This window comes from Narcine bancroftii, chromosome 7 (assembly GCF_036971445.1).
Source record: "Narcine bancroftii isolate sNarBan1 chromosome 7, sNarBan1.hap1, whole genome shotgun sequence".
Lineage (NCBI taxonomy): Eukaryota > Metazoa > Chordata > Chondrichthyes > Torpediniformes > Narcinidae > Narcine > Narcine bancroftii.
In genome coordinates this window covers 13,286,374-13,307,763 of record NC_091475.1, presented here as the reverse complement: position 1 = coordinate 13,307,763, position 21,390 = coordinate 13,286,374, and the positions used below count along the sequence as shown (strand labels likewise).

The window sequence follows — 21,390 nt, the reverse complement described above, 5'->3', positions numbered from 1 at the left end:
TTTCTTACCCCTCTTCCCTCTCTCCTGATCATCTCCGCTTCTTTTCTCTTCTATCCTCCCACCTATATCCACACATTACCTTTTACCTGTTAGCCTGTATTCCTCCCCCTGCCATTTTGTTCTGCCATCTGTCTGATTTTTCAACACTCCCAAAGGGCTCACGCCAGAACTGTCAACTCCCTTTTACTTTCTATGGGTGCTGCATGACATCCTAAATTTCTCCATCACTTTTTGTGTATTGCCCAATACTCCAAGAGCAGTCTCACTAATACCTTGTAAAGTTGTAAAATGACATCTCAGCTCCTGCACTCATTGCCCTGACCAGTGAAGGCAAACATGCCAAATGGACAATGTATCTTAACCCTTAAGTATTTCTGTTCTACAGTTTTCTCTAGGACCCTGCCTTTTACTCTACAAACACCAGCCTAGTTTTGAGCAACACCTAGCAGTTGTCAGTTTAATTCCACGGACGAGTTCAGTCGACAAAATTGTAAGGACTCATTCAGAGTGGATGAGAAGATACGGTTGTACTACAGTTGCATCATCACATTTGCAGATGACACAATGGTAGTTGGCATCATCAGTAACAACGATGAGTCACACTACAGAAGAGGTGGAAAATCTCACGACATGGTGCAAGAATAACAACCTGAGTCTCAACATGGACAAGACAAAGGAGATGACTGTGGATATCAGGAAAAACCAGCTTGTCCCACACAACTCTGCAATGGAGAGAGTTGAGAGCACCAAGTTCCTTGGAGTCCATTTAACCAATGGCCCATCATGGACACACATTTCCTCAGTTGCCAGAAAGGAGCAACAGTGATTGCACTTCCTGAGAAAACTAAAGCAGTCAATCTTCTACAGAAGTTCTATTGAGAGCATCCCGGGCTTCAGAGTGTGGAACAATTTTGCTGCAGAGAAAGAGATTGGGCACCAATCCACAGGTCCAGAGATAGGGCAGAGAGGATCACTGAAGTCTTTTCTTCCCTCCCCCCCCCCCACCCCCCACCCCCAGTCCATCCCTCCCTCATCGCCATGATCTACCAGGATCATTGACTGAAAAGGGCGCAAAAAAAGGGTTGAGGATCCCTTGCACCCCTGTCAGGGAGGAGGAGTATCAGAGCCAGCACCACCAGGCTGAGGGACACCATCTTCCCATGGGCAGCGAGAAATGCTGAATGACCCCCAAGGAGACTAGGCCTCCATACCCCCTCTCATCCATGGACCTGCCCAAATTCTTCAGTACCTGTCCTGGACCTGTACAGTGTGCGGTGTCTGGCTGTATGTCTGCGTGTTTTCCCCCCGAGGACCCGAGGACGCTGCTACATCGGGTCGTACTTGTGCAATAAGATCGAATTTGAAATGCCAGGAGTCCGACGGCTCTTTCCTTCAGGTGGCGCCGACTGGGACAGCAACCCCTGCGGTCCGATCACCGGCCCCTCAGCCCATGGCCCGAGGTGGGCGGACAGTGCCCGTGACCTCCGGGGTCCACAGTCTGCCTGGAGAACTCCAGCCGGCCAGGCAGTTTGGGGGGGAGGGTGACGGGGGTGGGGGGGGGGCGACGGGGGTGGGGGGGGGCGACGGGGGTGGGGGGGGCGACGGGGGTGGGGGGGGGGCGACGGGGGGCGACGGGGGTGGGGGGGGGGCGACGGGGGTGGGGGGGGACGGGGGTGGGGGGGGGCGACGGGGGTGGGGGGGGGCGACGGGGGTGGGGGGGGGCGACGGGGGTGGGGGGGGCGACGGGGGTGGGGGGGGCGACGGGGGTGGGGGGGGCGACGGGGGTGGGGGGGGCGACGGGGGTGGGGGGGGCGACGGGGGTGGGGGGGGCGACGGGGGTGGGGGGGGCGACGGGGGTGGGGGGGGCGACGGGGGTGGGGGGGGCGACGGGGGTGGGGGGGGCGACGGGGGTGGGGGGGGCGACGGGGGTGGGGGGGGCGACGGGGGTGGGGGGGGCGACGGGGGTGGGGGGGGCGACGGGGGTGGGGGGGGCGACGGGGGTGGGGGGGGCGACGGGGGTGGGGGGGGCGACGGGGGTGGGGGGGGCGACGGGGGTGGGGGGGGCGACGGGGGTGGGGGGGCGACGGGGGTGGGGGGGCGACGGGGGTGGGGGGGCGACGGGGGTGGGGGGGGGCGACGGGGGTGGGGGGACCCCTAATCGTTTGGGTACCGCCCCGACTGACCGACTGGCTTATCGCCCCCTTTCCCGCAGACCCACGGCGCCGATCGACACTCACCTTCCACGACCAAGACCCGCTCGACGTCAGACGCTCGAATGACGCAGCACTCGCGTCACTTCCGACGTCCTGACTCTGAACTCCTGCTCTGAGGGAAGGTCTGGGCGGTGACCCAGGTGGAGCTCGGCGCAGGTACAGGCCCTTTGGCCCCTCTGTGTCTCTGCTGACCCTGATGCTATGTTCAGCTGATTCCATCCACTTGCATGCCAGTCTAAATGCCTCTTAAACTCCAAAAGGAGACCAAGTAATTTAAAAAAAAGTAAATTCAAAGTACAAATAATCTTTCCTTTCAAAATATTTCTTATTGAGTTTAACATATAACCATAAGAGCAGAATTGACAATCACACAATAAGTAGAAAAAAGTAGATAAAACATCAATAATTGCTTGTGATACCTCAGAAACATTTAATTGAAATGGTCGAAGCGACTCATTTGTAGAGATAACTTGAATAAAATAAAAGGAGAAAGAAAAAACAATCTATTCCCCTCCCTCGAATCAAGGTTACCTTATAAATTAATTATTTAAAAAAATCAATGATGTCGAACCACTGGCCACCCCTGGAGAACAGGCATTGAACCACCAGAACGTACAGTAATTGTTAATTCTTCTAATTATTAAAAAAAATCCAAGAATGGGCCCCACAATTTCATAAATTGAAGCATTCTATTTTTAATATATCTAATTGTCTCTAAACTTAATCAAGATTAAACTCTTAATTAAAAGCGTGGCATAAATCATTCCATACATGTACAGATCCAACATAAGTTTAAAAAATCAGAAAAGTACAAGTTAAGCATTAATGTTAAGAAGAACATATATAAAGTACAACTAAAATGTCATTTTATATATATATATATATGTGTGTGTGTGTATATATATATATATATATGTGTGTGTGTGTATATAATCTGTGTGTTTATATATGTGTGTGTATGTGTATATATATATATGTGTGTGTGTATATATATATATATATGTGAGTGTGTGTATAATGTGTGTGTGTATATATGTGTGTGTGTATATATGTATATATATGCACCACCTACGGCTCCTAGAACGCTTCCACCAGCGTTGTCTCCGCTCCATCCTCAACATCCATTGGAGCGCTCACACCCCTAACGTCGAGGTACTCGAGATGGCAGAGGTCGACAGCATCGAGTCCACGCTGCTGAAGATCCAGCTGCGCTGGATGGGTCACGTCTCCAGAATGGAGGACCATCGCCTTCCCAAGATCGTATTATATGGCGAGCTCTCCACTGGCCACCGTGACAGAGGTGCACCAAAGAAAAGGTACAAGGACTGCCTAAAGAAATCTCTTGGTGCCTGCCACATTGACCACCGCCAGTGGGCTGATAACGCCTCAAACCGTGCATCTTGGCGCCTCACAGTTTGGCGGGCAGCAGCCTCCTTTGAAGAAGACCGCAGAGCCCACCTCACTGACAAAAGGCAAAGGAGGAAAAACCCAACACCCAACCCCAACCAACCAATTTTCCCTTGCAACCGCTGCAATCGTGTCTGCCTGTCCCGCATCGGACTGGTCAGCCACAAACGAGCCTGCAGCTGACGTGGACTTTTTACCCCCTCCATAAATCTTCGTCCGCGAAGCCAAGCCAAAGAAAAAGAAGAATATATGTGTGTATGTATATATATATATGTGTGTGTGTGTATATATATTTCAGTGTCACACTCCCATACTCACGTCTGTCCACACACACACATATACACACACACACACACACACACACACACACACACACACACACAAGTTGTTCTGTAATGCTTGAAGAAATAAAACATAAATATTAATCCCTATTGATCGAGATGTCTCAATTAATTTTAAAAAAATCAAAAAGAAAAAAAATCTACTAATAATCTAATTAATCTACGCCCTATGCTAAACAAGGTGATCCTGTCTAATTAAGAGCATATGAATGAAAGGTGACCCTCAGGCACCGGACATGAGACCCCAGTAGCATCCACACCACCTACAACTTTAAATTGTGGTAGTAATTCATGAACGGGCCCCACATTTTATCAAATTCAAAACTTCTACCTTTAATGTTGGGCTAAATTCACGATAAATTATTTACAAAGGAAAACTTTGGAATCTTAAGTAAATCATGAAAATTTGTGGACACTGGTTGAAGTAAAAAAAACCAAAATGCTGGAGAAGCTCACCAGGTCAAACAGTATCCTTTTTTAACCATCATTTCGGGCTTGAGCCTTCATCAAGTTGTGGGAAAAATGTCAGCAGAATCTTTACCCACCCTTCCTTTCATATCCAGTCACTGTACATTGTTACATTCAATTCTATTTACACCAATACCATCACTGTGGAATCTTGTCTCTTCTCCACCCCCCACCCCAGTTGATTGAGGGACTTCCCCTTGGTCTCTGCCCCTCAATGTCTAGTAACAGGAGACCTCTATACTGTGGTCCTTCCCCACAACTCCCTTGCATTGGCTGGACCAGGCCTCTGCATCTCTCAGCATGTGCTCCTACAGCTTGGAATGTGCCTGGCAGCATTCCCTCACTGACATCTCAGTCTGCTGAAAGACCAACAAGTTTCTGGCAGACCAAAGTACATCTTTCACTGAGATGATGGTCTTCCAGCAGTTCTGGATGTCTGACTCTGCGAGTCTCTAGGACCAGCCTGTAGATCAGTATCATGCTGCTGCCAAGGGATGAGCTGTGAGCAAGAATCTGTCACCAGGACTACCCCAGGCAGTGTTGTTTAAGCCACCTGCTATCTACATGTAAAACAACTTGCCTTGCAGGTCTCCTTTAAATCTTCCTCCTCTCATGTTAAAGCTATGCCCTCTGGTGTTGGACATTCAACCCTGGGAAAAGGCAGAATTTATACAGCCACTTGATGTCCATCAGCGCTTTCAATGGTATGTGTCCATAAAGGGTTTTTTTGTATTAAATACACAAAATTTCTGGAGAAACTTAGCAGGTCCTGCAGCGCCCATAGAAGGTAGCATTCCTCCTATGGAATCTCACTTAATTTTTTTTGTATAATGTCCTCGGAATGGAGGCTTTCATATTGGATAGAAGGCTGGTAGCTCATATTCTATACCAGGAGGAAAATAGGCAACTGACTTTTTTTCACCTGTAGGTTGATCTCTGCCTAAAGTTTGCCAGAGGGCATTGTGTTATTCCCATTGGTGGTGGGCGACTCTGTAGAGTGACTCATCGTTGTTACTGATGACGCCAACTACCATTGTGTCATCTGCAAATGTGATGACGCAACTGTAGTACAACCCTATCTTCTCATCCACTCTGAATGAGTCCTTACAATTTTGTCGACTGAACTCGTCCGTGGAATTAAACTGACAACTGCTCGGTGTTGCTCAAAACTAGGCTGGTGTTTGTAGAGTAAAAGGCAGGGTCCTAGAGAAAACTGTAGAACAGAAATACTTAAGGGTTAAGGTACATTGTCCATTTGGCATGTTTGCCTTCACTGGTCAGGGCAATGAGTGCAGGAGCTGTGACGTCATGTTACAACTGTACAAGGTATTAGTGAGACTGCACGGGAAAGTCTTCATTGCAGTTTGTTGGAGAATAAGGAACACACCCTTTTCCCTTGCGTTCAATCATTTATTGGTTTTGTGGAACATGTCATTCATTAATTTTAAATGTGCTTGTGCAAAAAACAGTAGCAGTAAATGTGCAAGTAGAAAAATTATATTTGTTTTTTGACCACCTGTATTGGGAAGGGTTGTGGTTGTACCCTCAAGGCTGAGCTCAGAAACCAGCTAAGACAGGAACTGTCCCATCTGCGCCAGCAGGAAGCCTTTCTCATGGGCTGGCAGACACCCACCTCCCTCCTATAGGATGAAGGCCAGGGCTCCCAGCACATTTGTTCCATTGCCCACTCCTGCCCAGGGGACCTGAGACCACATATACCTGTAACAATCTTAATAGTGACTTTCCCTGAATACATTCTGAGGATCAATGTTTTAAAGGAACAGTCCCTTTACACTCACAGGGGCAAGTTTACATTTGGGGTTGCATGGGCTACAATTGTAGATGGGTCAGCCAAAGTTGTCCGCCCTCCCTCCAAGATTGTCTGCAGCCTTCAGTACAAGCCCTGCAACAAGAATGCTTTCTTTTCCATGACTCTCCATTTCAACACAAGAGCAATTTGTAGTTACTTGGGATAAGAGACAAGATCCATTCCACGTTTAATCTGCTGCAATGTCCAACCCATTCAACCTCTTCCAGAGGTGTCAATTGTCCATTATACCATTGTTTCAGAGGGCCTTCACATCCTAAAGGTGCAGTGCCCAGCCAGAATGTTTCTGGGGATACAGTGGTGTTCAGGCCAAAAAGATATTTCTAGACTTGCAGGAATGAAACTTTGAATTTTGCCATCCCACCCAGAGTTCTCTGCAGCTGTTCTGGGAAGCACTGAGTGGTTCCAGCTGCGTGCGGGATTATAGGTAGGGAAGAGAGCTATTGCTCTGCCGTATATTTATGATGGGTGGCGCTATGGCACCAGTCACCCTGCCTCCATCAGCTCCGGAGGACACTATGAGGCGCCTAGCGATATGAAGGTGGCACTGGAGCAACCTTTTAGGGCTTCTCCATGAAAGCTAAGTTTTATGTTTTCCCTCCTTGCTTGTAGCAGGCCTCCACTGGAGGCCCGACATGAAATGGCCTCGAGAAACTGAACATACAATTTATAGATACATAATCGCAATCTGGATGCAAAGTTACAGTTTGTAAGTTGACCAACATTAATCAGATCATGATAGGAAACATTGAATATATTTTGTTTCACAAAGATAGCATCACCCCAGAATTCCCATTAACAGAAAAGAACCTTCATGGGGTGGGGGCTGTGAGAGCCTTTATTTAAAAACACTAAATTGGCTAACTTTCCATCCTGACTCCTCCTGGCTATTGTTACAGTGATCCAACATGGGCACTTGGGGCACCAGTTGAAAGAGAACATGAGCGGGAATGGCATCCTGGTGTCAAACGTCAGCCCAGAAAAACAGGTGCTCCAGGTATACCCTGGATGTGTACCTGCCGGCCTGCCCCGTGCCTCACCATGGTGACAGACATTTAAGTTCTGTGTGTAGGGAGCGCCCAAGGCATGGGATGCACAAGCCAAGAGAGGACTCTGGCACCTGATGGATGATCTTGCACTGCCTGCTCGCAGACGCTGGTGGTAAGGGTGCTCACATTTGCCAGCTAAACTGGAGAAACCAGGCATATGAGTCAGTGACCAAACAAATTCCTTTTTCTATCCTCCCCTCTGACTCTGGGGAGTAGCTCTCACAGCACCCTGCCCCATCAGTAACACAACGACCCTGTTTGGTCAGGGGTGGGGGGGGTGGGTGGTGGCTGGTGAGGTGTTGTCATTGAATTTGATTATGTGCTTTGTCCAGCATTTGGAAGCCACTCGTGTATATATGGACCCACTTGATTAGAATTATTTTTTTATAAACCTGTCTTTTTATTTTTACTTATAAATATAGAATAATTAATTGTCTCATGATTGGTGAGTAGTGTGACCTCTGACGGGTAAATTGAATTGGGAAGGGTTGTGGCTGTCATGTGACAGCCCCCTACCTAGTCAGTGGACACACCAACTGCCAATCAAGGTTTGATTCCACCCCACCCATTTGTGCACACTTTGCTGTTGGCTCCATGTAAATCACCTGAAGTTTATTCGGAAGGGCGAATTGCGGCAATATAAGGCACTACCTAATAGACTTAGTTTGTGCCAGAATATTTACCAAATTGCTGAAACCGGTTTTCTCCCAGCTCTGAATGGAAGGACATGTGATACGGGTTACTTGGATGACAGATCCATGGGCGAAACACAGGGAGCAGTGAACACCAGCGCAGCTGCAGGAACTGGGATTTATTATGCATCCAGAAAAATCAGTCCTCAGCCCAACCAGAGAAATTAAATTCCTCATGTTCCTCTTAAACATGGAATCTATGAGAATAACCCTGCCAGAAGATAAAAAGCTGGAAATTCTTCAGACTTGTAGTGCTTTGATTGCAGAATTGCGTCCCTATGTATGTAAAGTAGCAAAAGTAATTGGGAAATTGGTAGCTGCTTTTCCAGCCGTTCAGTACGGTCTGCTAAAATATAGATTCCTGGAAAGAGATAAAGTACAAAGGCCGCCAGGGTAATTTTGATAGACCTATGATCTTATCGCAAGTGGCTGGAGCAGAACCTGTTTGATGGATGACAAATGTATATGGAAATCCGATCAGATGCTAGTGGTGAAGGATGGGGCACCACAGACTGCCAGTGGCAGATGGACTATTCAAGAGATTAGATTGGCATCAGCATCTGGTATTAACTTTCTCGAAATGTTGGCAGCTCAGTTGGCACTGAAATCGTTCTGTGCATAGAAAAGGGGTATACATGTGTTGATAAGGTTAGACAACACCTCAGCAGTAGCATCCCTGAATAAAATGGGAGGTTTGAAGTCCCCATCATGTAACTGGCTCGCAATACAGATATGGAGTTGTGTATTGTGTATTCGCAATTGTGTATTCCTCTAAACCTCTGCCTTTGATCCAGATCTGCTTTTATTTAATTTCTCTGCACTCTAAGATGTGTTTCGAATTATGAGTACATGAGGTAAATCCCATTTCCGAGTGAACAAAATTTGCTTTGCTAAATGAGTTTTGCTTGCAGCTGGAGTCGGATGAAAGAACATTGCAGCGTCTCACACATGGACATCTGGTTTTGTGCCTTTTTGAATGCCTTAGGGGAGTGGGGGCGCTCGGGGGGGGGGGGGGCAGAGAGGGGCTACTTGGGCAGTGGGGGCCGGCTCAGGGGAAGGAGGAATGGGGAGGGCTCAGGGGAACGGGGAGAGAAAGCGGCTCAGGGGAGGAGAGGGGGTGCCTCAGGGTCGCTCCAAAAACTTCTCCCCGTTGGTTGCCCAGCTCCACATTCACCGGTGGGTGAGTGGTCTGGGATCAAGTGTGGGACAGCTGGCTGCTAGTCTCAGGCCCATTAGTAGATTAACCATTAGGCTGAGTAAACTTAAGCCAAGGGGTGCAGAAAGGAGGGGCTCCTGGGCAGGAGTGAGGATCTTGGGCTCCCGGGCAGGTCTGAGGACCTTGGGCTCTACAATTCTTTCGACCCCAAAAGTTTAATTGACCCCCCCCTCCAGTATTTATTGGCCCCCTTTTGACCCCTTGGCATTTTTGACCCTTTGAATAGTCCCATCAACCCCCAGGGCTTGATATCAACCACTATGGAGACCCCTAATGTTATTTAACCTAACTAAATGTCACTTTATTCTATTCAATGAAAGACAAGGCAGGAGCCAAGGTCAGAGGAGCCTTATTAAAGCTCAGCCTAGGGGCCCGGGTGGTAGTTAATCTGCCGCTGCTCAGGCCCATCTTGAGGGTGAAGCGTGTTCCCAGAAGCCCCAGGATGAGTTATTTTTCCAGGGGCAGAAAGTAATGCAGTTGATAACGATATGGAGAGACTTCAGTGAACACAGTCATTTCACTGCCCGGTTTGTGACACGGAAGGAATGGGCGGTATTTATATATCCACAAAATATTTCCTTTCCTGAGGGATGTTTAATGGACATGCACAGTCCACGGGGCCACCGATGACAAAGGCTGTCAGGTTAGTGCAGTGGATGGTGTATGTTGGAGTGGCTGAGAGCAATCAGGTGAATGCATTGGGTTGTGGTCCGGTTAAATATGGACCACATTCCAGCTGTGGTCTCTGGGCTGTAGGTTGACCACCGCTGAATTGGATAGAAGTTCTATTTGTCTAGATAGAGTTCTATTAGTTTAGGTAGAGTTTACAAAGAATGGGTAAGTGTAGAGCTCGTCGAAAGAACCAAAGACTTGTTGATCCAAACCAAGGCTTTTATTAGCAAAAGACAGGAGCTCTTCACAGGTGGCCGACCAGTCCAGAATGATCCAACCTGGCTAGGGACACAACCCTTTAAGGCCCAGACAGTAGGCGTGGCTAAGCTCTCAGCCAATCGCTGAAAGCACAGTCATTACACTCTAGATACTGTAACTATATATATTGGTGATAGGTCTGTACTATCACAGTAAGTACCAAAGATAGGAGAGAGAAAAGGAATAATTAAGTGATTTAAATATTTATGTTATTCTGTGCAGTTTTATGTCAAATATTTTGTAAACCTACATACATCGTGCATAATGTGCAATGATTTTTACATTAAGCATTTGGATAGTTTGTCAACAAGCTTTGTAATTGAACGAGTTTTGGTGTAACTATTTCCAGCAACTTTTACTAATAATCTGTGAATTGATGAGAGTTATTGTTATTAATTTATTTTGACATTTCATCACGTAAAAATAAGAAATACTCTTTGATGTTTTATTTAATGGAACAATAAACTGAACAAAGTAGTTAAAAGTAGTTAAATATGTTACTTTGTAGAATGAAATTATACGTATTATATTAAAACATGCCAATACAGTTTTATTAGGCATGAGAGGTAGGTAGGCTGTGCCAAAATTATCTTGAAACAATCTCAAGTTTACATTTGCACAAGCACTCAGTGGGCACATACTTCTGTAACAGAAAAAAAATTTACACAACCTATGATTTTTTTTTTGCGCACATTGACCACTAAAAATTAGATGCAACACTGGTTATAGATCTGAAATATTGACTACACAGTTGCTTCCTGACTTGCTAAGTCCTCAGCCTGGTGGTGCTGGCTCTGATACTCCTGGATCTCTTTCCTGATAGCAAAGAATCTGTGTGCAGGGTAGAAGGGGTCCTCCATGATTTAGCGCACCCTTTTCAGCGTTTTCAGTTTTTATCTCACATAATGTGATGAATCTTTGTTCCAAATTTGAAATCTTGTCTTCTAAAGTGGATCAATGTAATACATGGTTAATTATTCCGAACATTTTAAACGTTGGCTTCCATGTGAATTTAATGTGATGACAGTTTTGCAAGTAGATTGTGTTCTTTTCGATTTGAAAGCTGTGTTTTAAATCTTCTGTTTCTAAACAATGAGTTAATAATTATCACAGTAAATCACATGGGACTTTACATCATATCTCTCTAGTCCATGACAGAAAATGAATATTAAATTAGACTTGTAAAAGCTGAAGCATTTTCTATAAGGAAGTAAAATGAAAGTGTTGAAGACCTGCCATCCTATTGTTTTGAATACTTGAGAAATCAAAGACAGAACTGAATATTGAACATTGTGGAAAAATTTAATCCTGGTGCTTGGAAAAAGCAGAAGCTTCTTTGATATTTCTCTAAAATTGTCAAGAGAGGCATCTTCCAATCAGACATTTTTCATTTGTTTAATTCTCAAGCCTAAAGGAAAATGATTGCAAAACTCGTCCCTTATTCCCACATAGTTCACAAAAATCTAAAAGTAGAGCAAAGCAAATCTACATTGAAAAATAGCAGAGTAAAGATGGTTTTTTTATGACAAATATTTTCCCTGTTATTTATTCTCCTCATATTCCCATCAAACCCCCTCCAGTTTCTACCATTCACCTATAGTTGGGGGAAATTCCAAGTGATCAAGTAACCTACTGATCAACATATCTTTGAAATGTGGAAGGAAACTAGAATATCCGCAAGAAACCCATGTGGACATAGGAGAACCTACAAACTTCACAGAGACAGAAGCAGAGGTTATGATTGAACTCGAGTCATATGATCTGAGGTGCTACTGACTGTATTTTTTGCGCCACCCCTCCAGTGACTGTGGAAGCATCAGAGAATGGTCAGAAATCTTTGAATACATTTTCTTGAACCTTCTCATGCCTTTTATATGCAAGTCTGTAGAATCTGTAATGGAGTTAAACAGGAAAGTATGCAGATACAATGATTATAGAGCAATAAACAAAAAAAAGCTGGAGAAATTCAGCAAGTCATGCAGCAAAGGGATATAACCAACATTTCAGGTGAAATTCAACAAAGGGCTCAGGCCTGAAATGCTTCCTTGGACACTGTGTCAGCTGGCTGACTATCTGCAGTGGACTTTATTAGAGATTAAAAATCCATTGAGTGCACACACCACACTTACACTTTAGTTTATTTTTAAGAGAACATAGTTTGTTCTCGTGTTTAAAAATAGGTTTACGTTACGTATAACTAGGAAAATAGGAACTAGGTTGCCTTGTCCTCTATTTTCGCTTCTCTCAATGAAATGTTGGAATGTGTGAAACAAGGTACATTTGGCCAGAAATTAAATTGCTGTTTGCAGGCTTAAGCAACTCTAAATTGATTTTTTTTTTAAATGAGTGAAAAACAATATTGACCATTTCTAGATGATTTTGCTTAATTCACTTGGAAAATTTAGCTGCCAGCTTCCTGGCTTGAGGCAGGTCAAATGGGCAAATGAGCACTGCTGGAGAAGTTAGAAGCATTGTTTCAGGCCCTGGGGAATTCTAGGGGTAATGTGCAGTATTAGGCCACTTACCTAACTTGCCCCATTACCCTCCTAGGTATTAAATCCATCTACACCAGACCCTCCGATCTCCAGAGTTCCTGACCACTCCTCAGTCTGCATCCCATTCCTTATCCCCAAACTCCAATTTCTACCACCAGCCAAATTCCTCAATCCACCTTCCCCAACATCATAAAACAAAATGCTTTATCCCACATCTTCATGCCAGTCTGCAGTGCCCTGCTCCTTCTCTCCATCCTCTCCACAATGGAGTACCTGATTAGACTCATTATAGTACCTATATCAGTATCACTACCCCCCTACTTATCACCCTGTATCCATCCCCTCATTGGATGTCCTGAGCTTTTCCAGGATATAATTTGTAAAATAAAGATAAATATTCAAAATCTTAAATTTTAAAACCATGTCTTATTTGTCCTTTTAACAATTTTAGCAACTTGATCTTACTAATTTCAGGGATCGATGAACATGTACTCTCCACATTATTAAAGTAGAGATCAGGGGTCTTGTTCTCATAAATTTATTACTAGATCTTGATAATGATCCTGTTTATTGACATTGTAACAATGTGCATATGCCCAAAATTTTTACTTGCTGCTGTCAAAATGGCACATAAAAGAGCAACTATCAGAGAAAACTAATTGAATTAAATGAAAAGAGACAATAAGATGGATAATAAATATTTGCAGTAAACCTAGAGCAAAGAGGTGACTTGCAATAAGGTAAAGGCGATATGTTTGGCGTAGTGGTTAGTGCAATGCCAGCTATCGGGACCGGACCAGGGTTTGAATCCCACACTGCCTGTGTCTATGTACATTTTCTCTGGGAGCTCTGGTTTCCTTCTACTGTTCAAAACATACCAGGGTGTAGGTTAATGGGGTGTAAGTTGGGCGGCACAGACACATTTGCTGAAATGGCCTGTTACTGTGGTGAATAATCTAAATTTAAAAAAATAATGCAGCCTTCCCATGATTAGTGGACCAAGGGGAGGTTCAAGAGTCAGATCACTATTGGAAAAAAATCTCTTCTTCAACCTAGAGGTGCTGGATTTCAGGCATTTGTACTTTCTGCCTAAAGGTATCAGTGAGGAAAGATTGCCGTCAGGGTGATAGGGGTCCTTTATGATGTTGGCTGCTTTCTTGAGACAGCATGGATGTCTACAATGGATGGGAAGTCAGAGCCTGTGATGGCCTGGCTATGTTTTCTACTTTCTGTGTTTCTGAGTACATGTATTGCCAAACCAGGCTGTAATGCAACCCGTCAATATACTTTCCGCTGTGCATGAATCAAAGTTTGATAGAGTTTCTGACGACATACCAAATCTCTTCAGAAAATAGAGGCATTAGTGTGACATCTTCACTGTTGCCTCATGTGCTGGCTCCAGGAATGGTCTTCTGAAATATGTTCTCCCTCTACCTCCTTCCTATCAATACAGACAGTTGATTGATCCCTCAGCCTCGCCTTCCTAGTCAACCATCAGCTCCTTGGTCTTGGTGATGTTGAAAACAAGATTATTGATCTGGCACCACCCAACCAGGTTCTCAATTTCCACCCTGTATTCTCACTCATAATTTCTAGTTACTCAGTCAACAGTGGGGTCAACAGCAAATGTGTAGATTGAATTGGAGCTGGACTTGACTATGCAGTCACAGGAATACAGGGAATAGTGAAAGGGATGAAACATGCAGCCTTGGGGTGCTCCTGTGTTGATGGTAAGAGAGTAAAAGCTGATGTTGCTAATCCACGCTGATTGGGGTCTGATGATAGAGCAAGTTGAGGATCCAAGTCAAATCAAGTTTATTGTCATCTAATTGTATAAGTACAACCGAAAAAAAATCGCATTCTCCAGTCCTTGGGGTAAAACATGTAGACACACAACCAGACATAACACACATAGAGACAAGCAATACATATGCAGGATAAGTACTCATATATACAAATAAATATTGTTTCATGAAATTGACAGTCTCAGATGGTCAGTGTGAGTAGTTCCTTTGGTCATTCAGCATTCTCACTGCCTGTGGGAAGAAGCTGCTCCTTGGCCTGTTGGTGCTGGCTCTGATACTCTTGTATCTCTTTCCTGATTGCAAAGAATCTGTGTGCAGGGTGGAAGGGGTCCTCCATGATTTAGCGCACCCTCTTCAGGCAACAATCTCAGTAGATCACATTGAGAGGGGGGTAGGGGAGATTCCAGTGATCCTCTCTCCCACTCTTATGGTTCTGTGGATTGACCTCTGATCCATTTCTCTGCAACAACCATACCACACTGTGATATAGCCGGCCAGGATGCTTTCTTGCCCATTTCAGTCTTCTCAGGAAGTGCAGCCTCACTTGTCCTTCCTGACAAGTGAGGAGATGTTGAATATCCACAATAGGTTACCAGATAAGTTAGCTCCAAGGATCTTTCACTGGGTCAGACTAAACTACATTGGCCTCTTCTGTCCATGTAAACAATCTATTAATTCATTCAAAACCTAACACCGTCTTCCTTGACCTCAACTACACACACACCATGAACACGACGTTCAAAATCAAAAGGCACTCGTGCCAATCAAAAAAAATTCATGCTATAGATTCTGGCTATACTTTAAAGCAGTATTTTCCAACTTTTTCTTTCCACTCACATCCCAACTTAAGTAATCCCTATGCCATAAGTGATCTGTGATGAGCAAGGGATTATTTAAGGTGGGATGTGAGTGGGGGAAAAAAAAGTTGAGAATCACTGCTCTAGACCCGATTGTTACTGAAATATTTTGCTTGAGAAAAATTGTCATTGGCTCATTTCCTTTGGAGTTATGAAACCATGCACATAACGAGTCAACGAGGGACAATAAAAACAGCGGTTTTCAAACTTTTTCTTTCCACTCACATACCACTTTAAGTAATCACTTACTAACACAGGGCATCTATGGCATAGGGATTACTTCAGGTGGTATGTGAGTGGAAAGAAAAATTTGAAAACCTCTGCTTTAAAGCTGTAGCACAATGGCCAGTGCTGAGGTCTTCCACCATTTAAAAGATTTGAAGCTCATATCTTTCCATAATGAAGGATGGTTGCCTGCAGACTTAACCTTTATGTTGTTTGCATTGCCATTTATGAGTTTGAATTAAGAATGATCTTAATTGCCTTAATTTTACAGAGAACCTATGTGTGTAAGATTACAGACTAGGAAGTGACGCGAGACCTTTTTATTTTGTGCAGTTAAGTGACAGCTCACACAAAGGTGAAATTATCATTGCATGATGTGAGGTAAAGGAATAAATATTTCTTCTGTATTATTTGTGCAGGGTTCTCCCAATCTCCAGCTGTCACTTTGGCAGAAGTTTGGTAGAATCCCTTTGGAAAAGGAGTAATCTGCAGAATTTAAGTCATTATTTCAATTTCACAAAGATTTTTGTCAGACTTACAGTGAAGGGTTGGTGAAACTCCATGAAAACAATAGGTCAGATTGATCAAGCCGTGAGGGTGCAAGTCCTTTTAATCTTTTAAACACATGATACATTTTTGCATCCATAATTCATTCCATGTTTGCATGAACCAGCATGAACCTGTATGTAATACTAGCTTGAATTTTTCAGTGTGCAGTTAAAAATAAATGTCCCCAATCACTTAATGCAAGAAGTTACACAAACACTTGTCTATTGTTACTTACATCGAAACATTAGCTTCCTCTATAAAAGAATAATCGTCCATACACAAGATGCGATGATCATTCTCAGGCCTGTGATTTAACTCACTGGAATATCTTAAAATCTAAGGATTGTACCATTTCTGTAGTGATTCTCCCAGCTAATGTTACAGATGGAAATTCTCCACAATCAGCAGAATGTCACCATGATATCGGAGTTACACAGGAGATGGCAGATACTAGAATCTGGACCAATCAATTTGCTGGAGGAACTCAGCAGGTCAAACCACAGGAGAATGAAGGTGTTTAAATCTGGAAGAACAAACAATTTGACTTGTTGAGTTCCTCCAGGAAATTATTTATTGGCATCAGCATGCAATTCCCTTCCTTGACCTCTCTCCAACACCCAATGAAGCTACAAGATCTTTCTAAGAATGGAATACACATACAAAACATCCACATTTATGTTGGAGATTAAGACAATGGAGGTAATGAAGGAGTTACTGCAAATTCCTTTAGAAGTGCAGAGCTCGAGGTTACAGAGTGCAAAAATTGTTAAGAATGCATTACATTTACCACGATGAAGGACTCAATCCTGAAATGTTGGTTATGTACCTTTATCTTTGCTATACAAAGTAGACTGTTTGACCTTTCTCCAGTATTTTACTTTTTATTACACTTAGAGGGATGGATGATATGGATTCTAAAAGTAATAGAGTTAAGGTGTGATCACTTCATTGTAATTTTAAAAAAAATAATGGTTCCATGGCTACTCATCATACATTCAATCTCGTACTGATCACACTGTGTAATGCCCTCATATAATCACATAAAACTCATTCCAGCCCATGCAAATTTTATTTTCAGTTCAGGCAATAAGCCCTTTTGGTTCACAAGCCCGTGCCTCCCAAGTACTCCAAAGTGATCAATTAACATACTAACTGGATGTGTATTTGGAATGTGGGAGGAAACCAGAGCACCTGGAGGAAACCCACGAGGTCACAGGGAGAATGTACAAACTCCTTACAGTCAGTACCAGATTTGTAAGCGGTTCGCTGGTGTTTTAATAGCGTTGTGCCATGTGCTGCACTAATCATGTCACCCCATGTTCTATGGGTGAAAATGAAAAAAGCTGCAGATGATGGAAATCCAAATTATAAACAGGAAATGATGTAAATCCACACCAGATCAGGCTGCATCTGCCAGGCGTGCCTTCCTGGTCTGCATTTTGTATTCCCTTGTCTATATTCTCATTCTCTAACAGTTCCCATTCATTCATTGACCACAATGAGTATAAAGAGAGTAAATTCAAGCAGGCTTTTCCCCATTGAAACTAGGTGTGATGAGAACTAGAGGACATAAGAGTGAAAGGAGAATTGTTTAAATGGAATATTAATCGAGGACTTTTTCACACAGATAGTGGTGGATGTGTGGAACGAGCTGCTTGCTCAAATGATGAATGCAGGCTCGACTTGGATTGGTATATGGATGGGAGAGGAATGGAGGGCTACAGTTTGGGGTGGGGGCGCAGTTTGATGGGACAAGGCAGAATAATAGTTCAACACAGAGGAGATGGCCGAAGGGCCTGTTTCTGTGCTATAGTGTTCTCTGGCTCCATCGTTCTAGATCAATGCATTTGCAGTTTATCCCCATGGACACCCGAGTTTTACCATCTCGAAGCTCAACAACCTTTTTTTTCTCCTTTCCAGTTCTGGCGGTGGTTTTAATCTGAAACGTTCCCTTTGTTTCTCTTCCCACAGATGCTGCTTGTTAAGTAGTTCCAGTAGTTTCTGTTTTTTTTCCTAAAGAACTTATTCCATTTCTAATTATAAACATTGCACATTCCAGCCTTTAGACCACTTTCATCTTCATGTATCATGATTAATTATCTTTTATAACTACTTCTGTGCTTTTTCCTCTTGTTCTTTTTCAGACATGTAATCTAGCGAATTTAAATTACAAAATGCATGTACTCGGAGATTTAATAAGCCTAAGGAAAAATTGTATGAGTGTAAATGTGGCATATGTTGACCTCAGCGGCTAACTAAGGCTATTGTGCATGCTTTTTTTGGCATTTAGAAAATAAAATTAAATAAGAAGCTAATATAGCTTATAACTCCAATGGAAACACTTGTGTCTAATACTTAGTGGTTGGAATATTGGGTTAATGCCATTTAATCCCCTGGAAACTGCTGTGTAGTAAATAAAATGCTCTGCATTATATACATGTAGATTAAATTGACCATTAGCATTACTTACAAAGTGGTATGCTGAACTTTAAGTCTACAGAAGGCCATTAACTCATATGCTCAAATGCAAGCAACACTCAAGAAACTCACCACTGTCAGAGAAGCAAAGTTTGAAAGGAACCTCACTGCCCCCCCACCTCACCCCACCCCACACCCATCACTGAAGCACCTTCACTGAGTGTTTCATATCTTCAAAAACTCATTACGACTACTACTTACCTAAGTTTCTTTGACAATCTTTTCCAAATTCACAAATGCTACGATGTGGATGAAGAGTGGCTGGAGATATTTACCACCGGCTGATTGTTTTGGGCAGGGAATGGAATTGACCCCTGTAATTATTGATGGCCATGGTGGGGATAGAAGTGGTGGGATGAGTGGATTCGACTTTGCCAGGAGCATGCACGTTACATTTCAGACAGCACGGAACAATCATTCGCCAAGGTTGAGCAATTCCTGCACTATCTACTTCTGCCATATCCAAAACATGTTGTGTAATTCATTCTGGAACTTTACCTGTTCCTCTGTCCACAAATCCTGCCTGATCGCAGAATATCTGAGCATTTTAATGTCTTCCTTTGATAATGTGCTTTGCATTTGATATCCATGTTTGATTGACAATATTCCTGAGAAATGCCTTGGAAAGTTAAAGCCAGAATATAAATGAAACTAGTTATTGTTGCAATTCAAGTTTTGAAGTCAGACCTTATTAAATGTCTGCAGGTTCCATGAAGGTGTAATTGTGGTAAATCTATTGGGATGAATTTCCTCCTCCCATGGGAAATAATGTTGCATGTGGCAGAAATGAATGTTGATGAAAATGCTTGAGAATGAGAAAAACAAAGCAATGAGAGGAGCCAAGGTGTGGCAAATGGAATTAAACTCTTGACAAGTATGAGGTGTTGTGGTTTGGTAAGTCAGAGCAAGGTAGGACTTTCACTGTGAATGGAGAAGGTTGTGGTATACAGGACCAAAGGTTGCAGGTGCATAGTTCCCTGAAAATGGTAGGGTGGCCAGGGTGGTGAAGAAAATGTTTGGCATGCTTGCTCTCATTGTGTGATGTATTGAGTAGAAAAGCTGGGGCCTCATAATACAGTTGCGTTAAAGTGGATCTGAGATTGCTTGATAAACTAACACAAATACAGCTGCAAACTTTTTAAATTCACTTTGCAAAGCATGAGAGAATCCGTTACAGAAAGAAGCACTGCCACAGCATCTAGTCTCACCCCAAGAGGATCTGTCTTGTGGCTTATAAGTTACAGACCTATTTCCATTTTTCCAGAACATATGAACAAACTTTCACCATATAAGTACGTTTCTTAAAGTTCTTTTGGGATTTGTTAACCAGGGCCATGTCCCTTACCCAATGGTTAATTGTCTTTCACTGTCTTTGCCAAATAAGGAATTCATAATCAACCCTAGCTTTATTGAATTATTAAAAAGAGAATAGAATGCAGTTAGTCTCCCTCTCCCCCATTCAATGTGTTAAGCACATTCTCAGTTATACAAGGCGTTGGCAAGACCACACTCGGAATACTGCCCTTGGTCGCTCACCCAGCTAGAGGAAGGATATAAGTCTGAAGGGCTGCAGAGGAAATTCACCAGGATGCTGCTGAGACTGGAGTTATTGGGAGAGGTTGGAGAGGCTGGGAGCAAATGAGGCTGAGGGGTGACCTCACACACATTTACAAAGATATGAGGGACATGGATAAAGTGAATGCTCAGTCTTTTACTCAGGGTAGATCATCCATAAACTAGACGGCATACATTTAAGGTGAGAGCAGAGAGATTCAAGAGGACAATCTTTGAACTCAGAGGGTGGTCCGTATCTGGTACAAGCTGTCAGAAGTAGTTTTAGGACCAGATGCAATTAATACATTCAAGTGACATTTGGACAAATATATGGATTGAAAGGGTTTGGAAGAAAATGGATAAAATGCAGGCAGATTAGCCCAGAATGCCAACTTGGTTGGCATGGATGAGTTGGACTGAAGGGCCTTTTCTATGCTGTATGATTTTATAGTTCTGAAAGGATTGATCCAGAATATAATGTGTTATAAACAGAATTTTTAATGGATCCCTTGACAGTTTGCTTCGATGCTGAGGCAACACAGTTGTGTAGTTGTGCTGTTTAACTACTCTTAATTATTAGTTTACATCACCGCAATGCTTGAGAAAGAAAACATATTTAATATCTGAATAGGGACAACTAAAGCATATTCCCTATTCAGCAATATTTAGCTGAGATTCAATGCCTGACTTCAGCTTTATTAATCCGTTAGTAAATAGTCTTTAATCAATTTTATGCCTCACTAGAATGCATGGGTTTAACAGAAAGACTTCACTCTGGCCTCAAAAGGGAAAGTACAATGTTATTCATCTCCAGCTGGATCATTTTGGTTTAGCTGAGCAAGGAAAGCAAACAGAAAAATGGAATCAGCAAACGAGAGAAACATACAGATATATAAATATAAATCAAAAGTATTCTAGTTTCCAAAGAAGAGATGAAACTTTTGCAGCATACTGCTACAAGAGCAGAATCAATAGGCAATGAAGTACCACAATATTTATTTGTGGGATTGTTTTCTTTAATGGGGGGAAATCTACTGTGAGTGTGAATCATCTTGTACCTTCAGAATGCATTGAGACTCAGATACTATAGAAGTAAAGAAGTCGCATTTAAATATCAGCCTTCTGACTAAACACAGAAATTACAGCACTGTTCTGGCCTTTCAGCCAATTATGTTGTGCTGACCTGTGTAAACCTACTCCACAGCAATCTAATCCTTTCCTACTTTACACCCATAATTCTCTATGTAAGAAATTATTGGGGGATCAGAGGCGGAGAGGGTAAA

General features: G+C 43.3%; 2 protein-coding genes across 2 annotated transcripts in view; one reads left to right on the top strand and one right to left on the bottom strand.

Annotated features, from left to right (window-relative positions):
* The window catches only part of ttc3 (tetratricopeptide repeat domain 3), a 110,051-nt gene extending 107,752 nt beyond the window's left edge, over positions 1 to 2,299 (bottom strand). The window contains exon 1 of the mRNA XM_069888856.1: positions 2,238 to 2,299. The gene's annotated coding sequence lies outside the window, so the exon portion shown is untranslated. The remainder of the gene's footprint in view (positions 1 to 2,237) is intronic.
* Positions 2,221 to 21,390, top strand: part of LOC138738523 (immunoglobulin superfamily member 5-like) — a 166,342-nt gene continuing 147,172 nt past the window's right edge. The window contains exon 1 of the mRNA XM_069888877.1: positions 2,221 to 2,369. The gene's annotated coding sequence lies outside the window, so the exon portion shown is untranslated. The remainder of the gene's footprint in view (positions 2,370 to 21,390) is intronic.